This window comes from Pseudophryne corroboree, chromosome 1 (assembly GCF_028390025.1).
Source record: "Pseudophryne corroboree isolate aPseCor3 chromosome 1, aPseCor3.hap2, whole genome shotgun sequence".
NCBI classification, from domain to species: Eukaryota; Metazoa; Chordata; class Amphibia; order Anura; family Myobatrachidae; genus Pseudophryne; species Pseudophryne corroboree.
Window position 1 is genome coordinate 743,477,713 of NC_086444.1, and position 15,362 is coordinate 743,493,074.

Consider the following 15,362-nt stretch of genomic DNA (forward strand, 5'->3'; position numbering starts at 1 on the left):
AACAAACTAGCTTCATTACCTACTCAGAAATAAAATACTTAATGACTTACTGGATTTCTGGAGTGTGGCCTATTGGGGCCTCATTGGTGGGCATTGTTTTGTATGCAGACCAGAAGCAGGAGTTGCAAATTCTGCAAGATTAGGAGCCTGCAAATAAAAAATGATGCTTCACAAAGAACAACTCCCTCCTACTGCTGCCCCTCCCTCCAACTGATTCCAGCCATTAGCTGCAGCTCTAAAGAATGCAGCTGCTAATAGTGACATCATGGAACGATAATGTCACCATTACTTGGCAACATTCTATAGGCCTGCACTTGTTCACTGACTTCAGTTGGGGGGAGAAGCAGCAGGAGGGAGGAGTTATTCTCTGTGAAGCATCATTTTTTTCTGGTTTCTTCCTTATGGAGTCAGTGTTATTCTCCTATATCCTTTCTGACAGTAAATAAATGCCCAAAAGTGAAGGCTGGAAAATACCTAATCCAGAAATGAAATGAATAATTAATTAAGCAGTTAATTTGTGCATAGGGAATTAACTCAGTTAGTTAGAAATTACAAGTAATGCACCTAACCTAGGTAGGCTTAGCACCCTGAGTGCAAATTGCAGCCTATAAAAATGCTTTAAATAGACTTAGTGCAATTTAAGCAGACACGAACTACACAGAAAATGTTACATTGCAGAATAACTATCAAGTCCCTTTATCAGTTGTTACATTTTAATAGATTAACCCAATGAGTGAATGCAAAGATGCACCAAAGTAAGCATTTTCCAAAAATATCAAATTTAGGCCATTGCAAGACATTTCAAAATGGAAAGCACACAGGCACACACATCATATAACCCGGATCATAAATCAGACATTCCAGAACACTATTGTAGTTTCAGAAATTGCAAGCTGCCTGTTTAAATCCCCTTGCCACAGCATTCAAATGCTGAGAATTCCATGGAACTAGAGAACATTCCGTTGAAGGATTTCATACTGTCTGATGGACCACATTGTGCAGATTAAAGTCATGGAGCCAGGACGGATGCCTGTCAGCCGGCTTGTGGGTGTGTTCCAGAGGCTAAGCACATGCAAATTATGCCTCCAGCTTGCAAGTGACAAACGCAGGGGTGTGCCTGCTTGTCACCTAGGCAGATAGGAGTTGGTGTGCAAAATGTAGATAGGGTGTCAGGAGGGACTGGCAAGCAGGCATGTAGGCCGCTGATGTTTTTGGCTAAGAGCAAGTGTAGTATCTGTTCTTATAAATTAATATCTGATAGGCTCCCTATCTGGAGGCCATATATTAAATATATTTTTAGAACAGGGAGATGGGAAAAAACCTTGCTCTGTCCACTCCACGCTTTGACCAAGTATTGAAGTACTTCCAGGACCGGTGCACCTTTCCTATTCTGTCATCCAAAAATAGACAATTGCTGCTTTTCATCTTTAAGTGTGCTTGCGTGTCCGTTTTGCAATGTCTTGCACCACCTACATTTGTCAATTTGCAAAAGGATTACTTTGGTGCACCTTTGCATTCATGAATATTATTATCTTTTAAAATGTAACAACAAATAATGGGAGTTAAAATCTGCTCTGCAATGTTGCATTTTGTGTCTAGTTCCTGACTCTGTGTATTTCACTCCTTCTAGTGAAAACATTATTAAATGCTACAATGGTACTACATGTAAAGTACTACATATACATATACTCAGAATGTTAGGCCTACCTGGATTTCATGGCTTACTTTTATTTCCGAAACAAACTAGCTTCATTACCTACTCAGAAATAAAATACTTAATGACTTACTGGATTTCTGGAGTGTGGCCTATTGGGGCCTCATTGGTGGTCATTGTTTTGTATGCAGACCAGAAGCAGGAGTTGCAGATTCTGCAAGATTAGGAGCCAGCAAATAAAAAATTATACTTCACAAAGAACAACTCCCTCCTACTGCTGCCCCTCCCTCCAACTGATTCCAGCCATTAGTGCAGCCCTAGAGAATGCAGCTGCTAATAGTGACATTTATGGAATGATGATGTCACCATTACTTGGCAGCATTCTATAGGTCTGCACTTGTTCACTGACTTCAGTTGGGGGGAGGGGCAGCAAGAGGGAGGAGTTATTCTCTGTGAAGCATCATTTTTTTCTGGTTTCTTCTTATGGAGTCAGTGTTATTCTCCTACATCCTTTCTGACAGTAAATAAATGCCCAAAAGTGAAGGCTGGAAAATATCTAATCCAGAAATGAAATAAATAATTAATTAAGCAGTTAATTTGTGCATAGGGAATTAACTCAGTTAGTTAGAAATTACAAGTAATGCACCTAACCTAGGTAGGCCTAGCACCCTGAGTGCCAATTGCAGCCTATAAAAATGCTTTAAATAGACTTAGTGCAATTTAAGCAGACACGAACTACACACAAAATGTTACATTGCAGAATAACTATCAAGTCCCTTTATCAGTTGTTACATTTTAATAGATTAACCCAATGAGTGAATGCAAAGATGCACCAAAGTAAGCATTTTCCAAAAATATCAAATTTAGGCCATTGCAAGACATTTCAAAATGGAAAGCACACAGGCACACACATCATATAACCCGGATCATAAATCAGACATTCCAGATTACTACTGTAGTTTCAGAAATTGCAAGCTGCCTGTTTAAATCCCCTTGCCACAGCATTCAAATGCTGAGAATTCCATGGAACTAGAGAACATTCCGTTGAAGGATTTCATACTGTCTGATGGACCACATTGTGCAGATTAAAGTCATGGAGCCAGGACGGATGCCTGTCAGCCGGCTCGTGGGTGTGTTCCAGAGGCTAAGCACATGCAAATTATTCCTCCAGCTAGCAAGTGACAAACGCAAGGGTGTGCCTGCTTGTCACCTAGGCAGATAGGAGTTGGTGTGCAAAATGTAGATAGGGTGTCAGGAGGGACTGGCAAGCAGGCATGTAGGCCGCTGATGTTTTTGGCTAAGAGCAAGTGTAGTATCTGTTCTTATAAATTAATATCTGATAGGCTCCCTATCTGGAGGCCATATATTAAATGTATTTTTAGAACAGGGAGATGGGAAAAAACCTTGCTCTGTCCACTCCACGCTTTGACCAAGTATTGAAGTACTTCCAGGACCGGTGCACCTTTCCTATTCTGTCATCCAAAAATAGACAATTGCTGCTTTTCATCTTTAAGTGTGCTTGCGTGTCCGTTTTGCAATGTCTTGCACCACCTAAATTTGTCAATTTGCAAAAGGATTACTTTGGTGCACCTTTGCATTCATGAATATTATTATCTTTTAAAATGTAACAACAAATAATGGGAGTTAAAATCTGCTCTGCAATGTTGCATTTTGTGTCTAGTTCCTGACTCTGGGGGTCATTCCGAGTTGTTCGCTCGCAAGGTGCTTTTAGCAGCATTGCACACGCTAAGCCGCCGCCTACTGGGAGTGAATCTTAGCTTATCAAAATTGCGAACGAAAGATTCGCAATATTGCGAAAATACTTCTCTGTGCAGTTTCTGAGTAGCTCGAGACTTACTCTGCCAGTGCGATCAGTTCAGTGCTTGTCGTTCCTGGTTTGACGTCACAAACACACCCAGCGTTCGCCCAGACACTCCTCCGTTTCTCCATCCACTCCCTCGTTTTTCCCAGAAACGGTAGCATTTTTTCACACGCACCCATTAAACAGCCAGTTTCCGCCCAGATACATCCAATTCCTGTCAATCACATTACGAACACCAGAACGAAGAAAAAACCTCGTAATGCCGTGAGTAAAATTCCTAACTACATAGCAAATTTACTTGGCGCAGTCGCACTGCGAACATTGCGCATGCGCAGTAGCGACTAATCGCTCCGTTGCGGAAAAAAAAATAACGAGCGAACTCGGAATGACCCCCCCTGTGTATTTCACTCCTTCTAGTGAAAACATTATTAAATGCTACAATGGTACTACATGTATAGTACTACATATACATATACTCAGAATGTTAGGCCTACCTGGATTTCATGGCTTACTTTTATTTCCGAAACAAACTAGCTTCATTACCTACTCAGAAATAAAATACTTAATGACTTACTGGATTTCTGGAGTGTGGCCTATTGGGGCCTCATTGGTGGGCATTGTTTTGTATGCAGACCAGAAGCAGGAGTTGCAAATTCTGCAAGATTAGGAGCCTGCAAATAAAAAATGATGCTTCACAAAGAACAACTCCCTCCTACTGCTGCCCCACCCTCCAACTGATTCCAGCCATTAGCTGCAGCTCTAAAGAATGCAGCTGCTAATAGTGACATCATGGAACGATGATGTCACCATTACTTGGCAACATTCTATAGGTCTGCATTTGTTCACTGACTACAGTCGGGGGGAGAAGCAGCAGGAGGGAGGAGTTATTCTCTGTGAAGCATCTTATTTTTCTGGTTTCTTCTAATGGAGTAAGTTTTATCCTCCTACGGCCTTTCTGACATTAAAACAATGCCCAAAAGTGAAGGCTGGAAAAGACCTAATCTAAAAATTAAGTAATTAATAAAGCAGTTAATTTGTGCATAGGGAATTCACTCAGTTAGTTAGAAATTACAAGTAATGCACCTAACCAAGGTAGGCCTAGCACCCTGAGTTCAAATTGCAGCCTATAAAAATGCTTTAAATAGATTTAGTGCAATTTAAGCAGACACGAACTGGACACAAAATATTACATTACAGAATAACTATCAAGTCCCTTTATCAGTTGATACATTTTAAAAGATTAACCCAATGAGTGAATGCAAAGGTGCACCAAAGTAAACATTTTCCAAAATATCAAATTTAGGCCATTGCAAGACATTTCAAAATGGAAAGCACACAGGCACACACATCATATAACCCGGATCATAAATCAGACATTCCAGAACACTATTGTAGTTCCAGAAATTGCAAGCTGCCTGTTTAAATCCTCTTGTCACAGCATTCAAATGCTGAGAATTCTGTGGAACTAGAGAACATTCCGTTGAAGGATTTCACACTGTCTGATGGACCGCATTGTGCTGACAAAAGTCATGGAGCCAGGACGGATGCCTGTCAGCCGGCATGTGGGTGTGTTCCAGAGGCTAAGCACATGCAAATTGTGCCTCCAGCTAGCAAGTGACTAATGCAGGGGCAGGGGCGGAACTACTGGCGGGGCAGGCAGTGCATTGCACTGGGGCCCCGCCGCACTCAAGGGCCCACAGCCGCCGGCCGGCATTACATGAATGAGTCACAATGACTCATTGTATGTCATGCCGCAGCCGCACACCAGCGCTCCCGTGACCCGCCCGTCATAAGGAACGATTCTGGCCACCCGCACACGAAGGAGGGAGGAGGGTCCGTCCCTCCCTCCCTCATATACAAACAGGTCACAGTCTCTCAGTGAAGGAGAGAGCCGCAGCAGCGCTTTGTTACTGGTGGAGGCGCTGCTGCTGCTGCTCCTCTGCTTCACTATAGGCTGTCTCTGAGAACAGCCTATAGGGAAGCAGAGGGGCAGCAGCAGCAGCACCTCCACCAGTAACACAGCGCTGCTGCGGCTCCCTCCTTCACCTCCCTCCTCCTTCTTCTCTACTGCCCGGGAAGCTGCACCGAGGAGCCTGAGCCAACAGAGAGGGTAAGTATAATTCTTTCTTTCTTTCTTTCTTTCTTTCTTTCTTTCTTTCTTTCTTTCTGTCTCTTTCTTTTTTTATTTGTTGGGACTGCCTGCCGCAATGTGTAAAAAGGGGGGACTGCCTGCCGCTATGTATAAAAATGGGGAATCTGCCTGCCGCAATGTAAAAAATGGGGAATCTGCCTTCCGCAATGTAAAAATGGGGAATCTGCCTGCCGCAATGTAAAAATGGGGAATCTGCCTGCCGCAATGTAATAATGGGGAATCTGCCTGCCGCAATGTGTAAAAATGGGGAATCTGCCTGCCGCAATGTAAAAATGGGGAATCTGCCTGCCGCAATGTGTAAAAATGGGGAATCTGCCTGCCGCTATGTATAAAAATGGGGAATCTGCCTGCCGCTATGTATAAAAATGGGGAATCTGCCTGCCGCTATGTGTAAAAAGGTAGAATCTGCCTGCCGTAATGTGTAAAAAGGGCACGCTATCTGCCGTTATGTGTAAAAGTGTATGGTGTCTGCCGTAATGTGTAAAATGGGGACGCTGTCTGCCGTAATGTGTAAAATGGGGACGCTGTCTGCCGTAATGTGTAAAAAGTGCACGCTGTCTGCCGCTATGTGTAACGAGGGCACGCTGTCTGCCGCTATGTGTAACGAGGGCACGCTGTCTGCCATTGTGTAAAAAGTGTATGCTGTCTGCCGCTATGTGTAACGAGGGCACGCTGTCTGCCGTTATGTGTAAAAAGTGCACGCTGTCTGCCGTTATGTGTAAAAAGGGGAATCTGTTCGCTGTAAGGAGTAAAAGGGTCTCTACCTGGTGTAGTGGTGCTACTGTGCGGCGTAATTTGAAGAATGGAGACTACTGTGCACCGTTTTATGAATTGGTATTATTTTGTGGACACACCCCTTCCCCACGAAGCCACGCCACTATGTATTTTTGCGCGCGCCTACGGCGCGCACTGCCCATTGGGTGGACTTGGATGGGATGGGGGGGGGGCCCAAAGCATTTTGTTGCACCTGGGCCCACCGCTTGCTTGTTCCGCCACTGTGCAGGGGTGTGCCTGCTTGTCACCTAGGCAGATAGGAGTTGGTGTGCAAAATGTAGATAGGGTGTCAGCAGGCATGTATGCCGCTGATGCTTTTGGCTAAGAGCAAGTGTAGTATCTGTTGTTATAAGTTTAATATCTGATAGGCTCCCTACCTGGGGTCCATATATTAAATATATTTTTAGAAAATGGAGATGGGAAAAGAGCTTGCTCTGTCCACTCCACGCTTTGACCAAGTATTGAAGTACTTCCAGGACCGGTGCACCTTTCCTATTCTGTCATCCAAAAATAGACAATTGCTGCTTTTCATCTTTAAGTGTGCTTGCGTGTCCATTTTGCAATGTCTTGCACCACCTAAATTTGTCAATTTGCAAAAGGATTACTTTGGTGCACCTTTGCATTCAGGAATATTATTATTTTTTAAAATGTAATAACTGATATAGGGAGTTAAAATCTGCTCTGCAATGTTGCATTTTGTGTCTAGTTCCTGTGTGTATTTCACTCCTTCTAGTGAAAACATTATAAAACGCTACAATTGTAGTACGTGTATAAAACTACATACACATATATTCAGAATGGGAGGCCTACCTGGATTTCATGGCTTACTTTTAGTTACGAACAAACTAGCTTCATTACCTACTCAGAAATAAAATACTTAATGACTTACTGGATTTCAGGAGTGTGGCCTATCGGGCCATCATTGGTGGACATTGTTTTGTATGCAGACCAGAAGCAGGAGTTGCAAATTCTGCAAGATTAGGAACCAGCAAATAAAAAATTATGCTTCACATAGAACAACTCCTTCCTACTGCTGCCCCTCCCTCCAACTGATTCCAGCCATTAGTGCAGCCCTAGAGAATGCAGCTGCTAATAGTGACATCATGGAATGATGATGCCACCATTACTTGGCAGCATTCTATAGGCCTGCACTTGTTCACTGACTTCAGTTGGGGGGAGGGGCAGCAGGAGGGAGGAGTTATTCTCTGTGAAGCATCATTTTTTTTCTGGTTTCTTCTTATGGAGTCAGTGTTATTCTCCTACATCCTTTCTGACAGTAAATAAATGCCCAAAAGTGAAGGCTGGAAAATACCTAATGCAGAAATGAAATAAATAATTAATTAAGCAGTTAATTTGTGCATAGGGAATAAACTGAGTTAGTTAGAAATTACAAGTAATGCACCTAACCTAGGTAGGCCTAGTACCCTGAGTGCCAATTGCAGCCTATAAAAATGCATTACAAGTAATGCACCTAACCTAGGTAGGCCTAGCACCCTGAGTGCCAATTGCAGCCTATAAAAATGCATTACAAGTAATGCACCTAACCTAGGTAGGCCTAGCACCCTGAGTGCCAATTGCAGCCTATAAAAATGCTTTAAATAGACTTAGTGCAATTTAAGCAGACACGAACTACACACAAAATGTTACATTGCAGAATAACTATCAAGTCCCTTTATCAGTTGTCACATTTTAATAGATTAACCCAATGAGTGAATGCAAAGATGCACCAAAGTAAGCATTTTCCAAAAATATCAAATTTAGGCCATTGCAAGACATTTCAAAATGGAAAGCACACAGGCACACACATCATATAACCCGGATAATAAATCAGACATTCCAGAACACTACTGTAGTTTCAGAAATTGCAAGCTGCCTGTTTAAATCCCCTTGCCACAGCATTCAAATGCTGAGAATTCCATGGAACTAGAGAACATTCCGTTGAAGGATTTCATACTGTCTGATGGACCACATTGTGCAGATTAAAGTCATGGAGCCAGGACGGATGCCTGTCAGCCGGCTTGTGGGTGTGTTCCAGAGGCTAAGCACATGCAAATTATGCCTCCAGCTAGCAAGTGACAAACGCAGGGGTGTGCCTGCTTGTCACCTAGGCAGATAGGAGTTGGTGTGCAAAATGTAGATAGGGTGTCAGGAGGGACTGGCAAGCAGGCATGTAGGCCGCTGATGTTTTTGGCTAAGAGCAAGTGTAGTATCTGTTCTTATAAATTAATATCTGATAGGCTCCCTATCTGGAGGCCATATATTAAATATATTTTTACAACAGGGAGATGGGAAAAAACCTTGCTCTGTCCACTCCACGCTTTGACCAATTATTGAAGTACTTCCAGGACCGGTGCACCTTTCCTATTCTGTCATCCAAAAATAGACAATTGCTGCTTTTCATCTTTAAGTGTGCTTGCGTGTCCGTTCTGCAATGTCTTGCACCACCTAAATTTGTCAATTTGCAAAAGGATTACTTTGGTGCACCTTTGCATTCATGAATATTATTATCTTTTAAAATGTAACAACAAATAATGGGAGTTAAAATCTGCTCTGCAATGTTGCATTTTGTGTCTAGTTCCTGACTCTGTGTATTTCACTCCTTCTAGTGAAAACATTATTAAATGCTACAATGGTACTACATGTATAGTACTACATATACATATACTCAGAGTGTTAGGCCTACCTGGATTTCATGGCTTACTTTTATTTCCGAAACAAACTAGCTTCATTACCTACTCAGAAATAAAATACTTAATGACTTACTGGATTTCTGGAGTGTGGCCTATTGGGGCCTCATTGGTGGGCATTGTTTTGTATGCAGACCAGAAGCAGGAGTTGCAAATTCTGCAAGATTAGGAGCCTGCAAATAAAAAATGATGCTTCACAAAGAACAACTCCCTCCTACTGCTGCCCCTCCCTCCAACTGATTCCAGCCATTAGCTGCAGCTCTAAAGAATGCAGCTGCTAATAGTGACATCATGGAACGATAATGTCACCATTACTTGGCAACATTCTATAGGCCTGCACTTGTTCACTGACTTCAGTTGGGGGGAGAAGCAGCAGGAGGGAGGAGTTATTCTCTGTGAAGCATCATTTTTTTCTGGTTTCTTCCTTATGGAGTCAGTGTTATTCTCCTATATCCTTTCTGACAGTAAATAAATGCCCAAAAGTGAAGGCTGGAAAATACCTAATCCAGAAATGAAATAAATAATTAATTAAGCAGTTAATTTGTGCATAGGGAATTAACTCAGTTAGTTAGAAATGACAAGTAATGGACCTAACCTAGGTAGGCTTAGCACCCTGAGTGCAAATTGCAGCCTATAAAAATGCTTTAAATAAACTTAGTGCAATTTAAGCAGACACGAACTACACAGAAAATGTTACATTGCAGAATAACTATCAAGTCCCTTTATCAGTTGTTACATTTTAATAGATTAACCCAATGAGTGAATGCAAAGATGCACCAAAGTAAGCATTTTCCAAAAATATCAAATTTAGGCCATTGCAAGACATTTCAAAATGGAAAGCACACAGGCACACACATCATATAACCCGGATCATAAATCAGACATTCCAGAACACTATTGTAGTTTCAGAAATTGCAAGCTGCCTGTTTAAATCCCCTTGCCACAGCATTCAAATGCTGAGAATTCCATGGAACTAGAGAACATTCCGTTGAAGGATTTCATACTGTCTGATGGACCACATTGTGCAGATTAAAGTCATGGAGCCAGGACGGATGCCTGTCAGCCGGCTTGTGGGTGTGTTCCAGAGGCTAAGCACATGCAAATTATGCCTCCAGCTTGCAAGTGACAAACGCAGGGGTGTGCCTGCTTGTCACCTAGGCAGATAGGAGTTGGTGTGCAAAATGTAGATAGGGTGTCAGGAGGGACTGGCAAGCAGGCATGTAGGCCGCTGATGTTTTTGGCTAAGAGCAAGTGTAGTATCTGTTCTTATAAATTAATATCTGATAGGCTCCCTATCTGGAGGCCATATATTAAATATATTTTTAGAACAGGGAGATGGGAAAAAACCTTGCTCTGTCCACTCCACGCTTTGACCAAGTATTGAAGTACTTCCAGGACCGGTGCACCTTTCCTATTCTGTCATCCAAAAATAGACAATTGCTGCTTTTCATCTTTAAGTGTGCTTGCGTGTCCGTTTTGCAATGTCTTGCACCACCTACATTTGTCAATTTGCAAAAGGATTACTTTGGTGCACCTTTGCATTCATGAATATTATTATCTTTTAAAATGTAACAACAAATAATGGGAGTTAAAATCTGCTCTGCAATGTTGCATTTTGTGTCTAGTTCCTGACTCTGTGTATTTCACTCCTTCTAGTGAAAACATTATTAAATGCTACAATGGTACTACATGTATAGTACTACATATACATATACTCAGAATGTTAGGCCTACCTGGATTTCATGGCTTACTTTTATTTCCGAAACAAACTAGCTTCATTACCTACCCAGAAATAAAATACTTAATGACTTACTGGATTTCTGGAGTGTGGCCTATTGGGGCCTCATTGGTGGGCATTGTTTTGTATGCAGACCAGAAGCAGGAGTTGCAAATACTGCAAGATTAGGAGCCTGCAAATAAAAAATGATGCTTCACAAAGAACAACTCCCTCCTACTGCTGCCCCTCCCTCCAACTGATTCCAGCCATTAGCTGCAGCTCTAAAGAATGCAGCTGCTAATAGTGACATCATGGAACGATGATGTCACCATTACTTGGCAACATTCTATAGGTCTGCATTTGTTCACTGACTTCAGTCGGGGGGAGAAGCAGCAGGAGGGAGGAGTTATTCTCTGTGAAGCATCTTATTTTTCTGGTTTCTTCTAATGGAGTAAGTTTTATCCTCCTACGGCCTTTCTGACAATAAAACAATGCCCAAAAGTGAAGGCTGGAAAAGACCTAATCTAAAAATTAAGTAATTAATAAAGCAGTTAATTTGTGCATAGGGAATTCACTCAGTTAGTTAGAAATTACAAGTAATGCACCTAACCTAGGTAGACCTAGCACCCTGAGTGCAAATTGCAGCCTATAAAAATGCTTTAAATAGATTTAGTGTAATTTAAGCAGACACGACCTAGACACAAAATATTACATTACAGAATAACTATCAAGTCCCTTTATCAGTTGATACATTTTTAAAGATTAACCCAATGAGTGAATGCAAAGGTGCACCAAAGTAAACATTTTCCAAAATATCAAATTTAGGCCATTGCAAGACATTTCAAAATGGAAAGCACACAGGCACACACATCACATAACCCGGATCATAAATCAGACATTCCAGAACACTATTGTTGTTCCAGAAATTGCAAGCTGCCTGTTTAAATCCTCTTGTCACAGCATTCAAATGCTGAGAATTCTGTGGAACTAGAGAACATTCCGTTGAAGGATTTCACACTGTCTGATGGACCGCATTGTGCAGACAAAAGTCGTGGAGCCAGGACGGATGCCTGTCAGCCGGCATGTGGGGGTATTCCAGAGGCTAAGCACATGCAAATTGTGCCTCCAGCTAGGAAGTGACTAATGCAGGGGTGCGCCTGCTTGTCACCTAGGCAGATAGGAGTTGGTGTGCAAAATGTAGATAGGGTGTCAGGAGGGACTGGAAAGCAGACATGTATGCCGCTGATGTTTTTGGCTAAGAGCAAGTGTAGTATCTGTTCTTATAAGTTTAATATCTGATAGGCTCCCTACCTGGGGTCCATATATTAAATATATTTTTAGAAAATGGAGATGGGAAAAGAGCTTGCTCTGTCCACTCCACGCTTTGACCAAGTATTGAAGTACTTCCAGGACCGGTGCACCTTTCCTATTCTGTCATCCAAAAATAGACAATTGCTGCTTTTCATCTTTAAGTATGCTTGCGTGTCCATTTTGCAATGTCTTGCACCACCTAAATTTGTCAATTTGCAAAAGGATTACTTTGGTGCACCTTTGCATTCAGGAATATTATTATCTTTTAAAATGTAATAACTGATATAGGGAGTTAAAATCTGCTCTGCAATGTAGCATTTTGTGTCTAGTTCCTGTGTGTATTTCACGCCTTCTAGTGAAAACATTTTAAAACGCTACAATTGTAGTACGTGTATAAAACTACATACACATATATTCAGAATGGGAGGCCTACCTGGATTTCATGGCTTACTTTTAGTTACTAACAAACTAGCTTCATTACCTACCCAGAAATAAAATACTTAATGACTTACTGGATTTCTGGAGTGTGGCCTATCGGGCCATCATTGATGATCATTGTTTTGTATGCAGACCAGAAGCAGGAGTTGCAGATTCTGCAAGATTAGGAGCCAGCAAATAAAAAATTATGCTTCACAAAGAACAACTCCCTCCAACTGATTCCAGCCATTAGTGCAGCCCTAGAGAATGCAGCTGCTAATAGTGACATCATGGAATGATGATGTCACCATTACTTGGCAGCATTCCATAGGCCTGCACTTGTTCACTGACTTCAGTTGGGGGGAGGGGCAGCAGGAGGGAGGAGTTATTCTCTGTAAAGCATCATTTTTTTCTGGTTTCTTCTTATGGAGTCAGTGTTATTCTCCTACATCCTTTCTGACAGTAAATAAATGCCCAAAAGTGAAGGCTGGAAAATACCTAATCCAGAAATGAAATAAATAATTAATTAAGCAGTTAATTTGTGCATAGGGAATTAACTCAGTTAGTTAGAAATGACAAGTAATGTACCTAACCTAGGTAGGCCTAGCACCCTGAGTGCCAATTGCAGCCTATAAAAATGCTTTAAATAGACTTAGTGCAATTTAAGCAGACACGAACTACACACAAAATGTTACATTGCAGAATAACTATCAAGTCCCTTTATCAGTTGTTACATTTTAATAGATTAACCCAATGAGTGAATGCAAAGATGCACCAAAGTAAGCATTTTCCAAAAATATCAAATTTAGGCCATTGCAAGACATTTCAAAATGGAAAGCACACAGGCACACACATCATATAACCCGGATCATAAATCAGACATTCCAGAACACTACTGTAGTTTCAGAAATTGCAAGCTGCCTGTTTAAATCCCCTTGCCACAGCATTCAAATGCTGAGAATTCCATGGAACTAGAGAACATTCCGTTGAAGGATTTCATACTGTCTGATGGACCACATTGTGCAGATTAAAGTCATGGAGCCAGGACGGATGCCTGTCAGCCGGCTTGTGGGTGTGTTCCAGAGGCTAAGCACATGCAAATTATGCCTCCAGCTTGCAAGTGACAAACGCAGGGGTGTGCCTGCTTGTCACCTAGGCAGATAGGAGTTGGTGTTGCAAAATGTAGATAGGGTGTCAGGAGGGACTGGCAAGCAGGCATGTAGGCCGCTGATGTTTTTGGCTAAGAGCAAGTGTAGTATCTGTTCTTATAAATTAATATCTGATAGGCTCCCTATCTGGAGGCCATATATTAAATATATTTTTACAACAGGGAGATGGGAAAAAACCTTGCTCTGTCCACTCCACGCTTTGACCAAGTATTGAAGTACTTCCAGGACCGGTGCACCTTTCCTATTCTGTCATCCAAAAATAGACAATTGCTGCTTTTCATCTTTAAGTGTGCTTGCGTGTCCGTTTGCAATGTCTTGCACCACCTAAATTTGTCAATTTGCAAAAGGATTACTTTGGTGCACCTTTGCATTCATGAATATTATTATCTTTTAAAATGTAACAACAAATAATGGGAGTTAAAATCTGCTCTGCAATGTTGCATTTTGTGTCTAGTTCCTGACTCTGTGTATTTCACTCCTTCTAGTGAAAACATTATTAAATGCTACAATGGTACTAGTACTACATGTATAGTACTACATATACATATACTCAGAATGTTAGGCCTACCTGGATTTCATGGCTTACTTTTATTTCCGAAACAAACTAGCTTCATTACCTACTCAGAAATAAAATACTTAATGACTTACTGGATTTCTGGAGTGTGGCCTATTGGGGCCATCATTGATGGTCATTGTTTTGTATGCAGACCAGAAGCAGGAGTTGCAAATTCTGCAAGATTAGGAGCCTGCAAATACAAAATGATGCTTCACAAAGAACAACTCCCTCCTACTGCTGCCCCTCCCTCCAACTGATTCCAGCCATTAGCTGCAGCCCTAGAGAATGCAGCTGCTAATAGTGACATCATGGAATGATGATGTCACCATTACTTGGCAGCATTCCATAGGCCTGCACTTGTTCACTGACTTCAGTTGGGGGGAGGGGCAGCAGGAGGGAGGAGTTATTCTCTGTGAAGCATCATTTTTTTCTGGTTTCTTCTAATGGAGTAAGTTTTATCCTCCTACGGCCTTTCTGACAATAAAACAATGCCCAAAAGTGAAGGCTGGAAAAGACCTAATCTAAAAATTAAGTAATTAATTAAGCAGTTAATTTGTGCATAGGGAATTCACTCAGTTAGTTAGAAATTACAAGTAATGCACCTAACCTAGGTAGGCCTAGCACCCTGAGTGCCAATTGCTGCCTATAAAAATGCTTTAAATAGACTTAGTGCAATTTACTTCCAGGACCAGTGTACCTTTCCTATTCTGTCATCCAAAAATAGACAATTGCTGCTTTTCTTCTTTAAGTGTGCTTGCGTGCAGAGCCGGCCATAGGCATAGGCAAACTAGGCAATTGCCTGGGGCATCTGGTATGCCTAGGGGCACAAGCAGCTTCTGCTGATTAAAATGATATGCGGCATGCCTATATTCTGTGTGTAGCATTTTGTATGCAGATACAGCCACAGTCACACAGAGAATATAGGCATGCCACATATCATTTTAATCAGCAGAAGCTGATTGTGCATCCTAGCCACATAGCAATGCAAATAAGATGCTTTTTCATAAAAAATAGGCACCCGACGTTAGCAGAGCTGCCAGTTGACTCATGCCAGGTACTATGTGTGTCATTATGTGTATAAGGGTATTAACAATGTGCGGCAT

The 15,362-nt window shown here is 41.7% G+C and overlaps 7 non-coding genes across 7 annotated transcripts; all 7 read left to right on the forward strand.

Moving 5' to 3' along the window:
* The first annotated feature begins 1,187 nt into the window (after positions 1–1,187).
* LOC134960411 (U2 spliceosomal RNA) lies at positions 1,188–1,385 on the forward strand. The gene has a single exon (XR_010187754.1). It is a non-coding gene; the product is annotated as a U2 spliceosomal RNA (small nuclear RNA).
* A 1,538-nt stretch (positions 1,386–2,923) lies between these two features.
* Positions 2,924–3,121, forward strand: LOC134960455 (U2 spliceosomal RNA). The gene has a single exon (XR_010187761.1). It is a non-coding gene; the product is annotated as a U2 spliceosomal RNA (small nuclear RNA).
* A 3,583-nt stretch (positions 3,122–6,704) lies between these two features.
* LOC134960245 (U2 spliceosomal RNA) lies at positions 6,705–6,894 on the forward strand. The gene has a single exon (XR_010187725.1). It is a non-coding gene; the product is annotated as a U2 spliceosomal RNA (small nuclear RNA).
* A 1,671-nt stretch (positions 6,895–8,565) lies between these two features.
* On the forward strand, positions 8,566–8,763 carry LOC134960610 (U2 spliceosomal RNA). Its single transcript, XR_010187789.1, has one exon. It is a non-coding gene; the product is annotated as a U2 spliceosomal RNA (small nuclear RNA).
* A 1,539-nt stretch (positions 8,764–10,302) lies between these two features.
* Positions 10,303–10,500, forward strand: LOC134960422 (U2 spliceosomal RNA). Its single transcript, XR_010187756.1, has one exon. It is a non-coding gene; the product is annotated as a U2 spliceosomal RNA (small nuclear RNA).
* A 1,536-nt stretch (positions 10,501–12,036) lies between these two features.
* On the forward strand, positions 12,037–12,232 carry LOC134960179 (U2 spliceosomal RNA). Its single transcript, XR_010187714.1, has one exon. It is a non-coding gene; the product is annotated as a U2 spliceosomal RNA (small nuclear RNA).
* Positions 12,233–13,746: 1,514 nt separating this feature from the next.
* Positions 13,747–13,944, forward strand: LOC134960488 (U2 spliceosomal RNA). The gene has a single exon (XR_010187767.1). It is a non-coding gene; the product is annotated as a U2 spliceosomal RNA (small nuclear RNA).
* Positions 13,945–15,362: the final 1,418 nt, after the last annotated feature.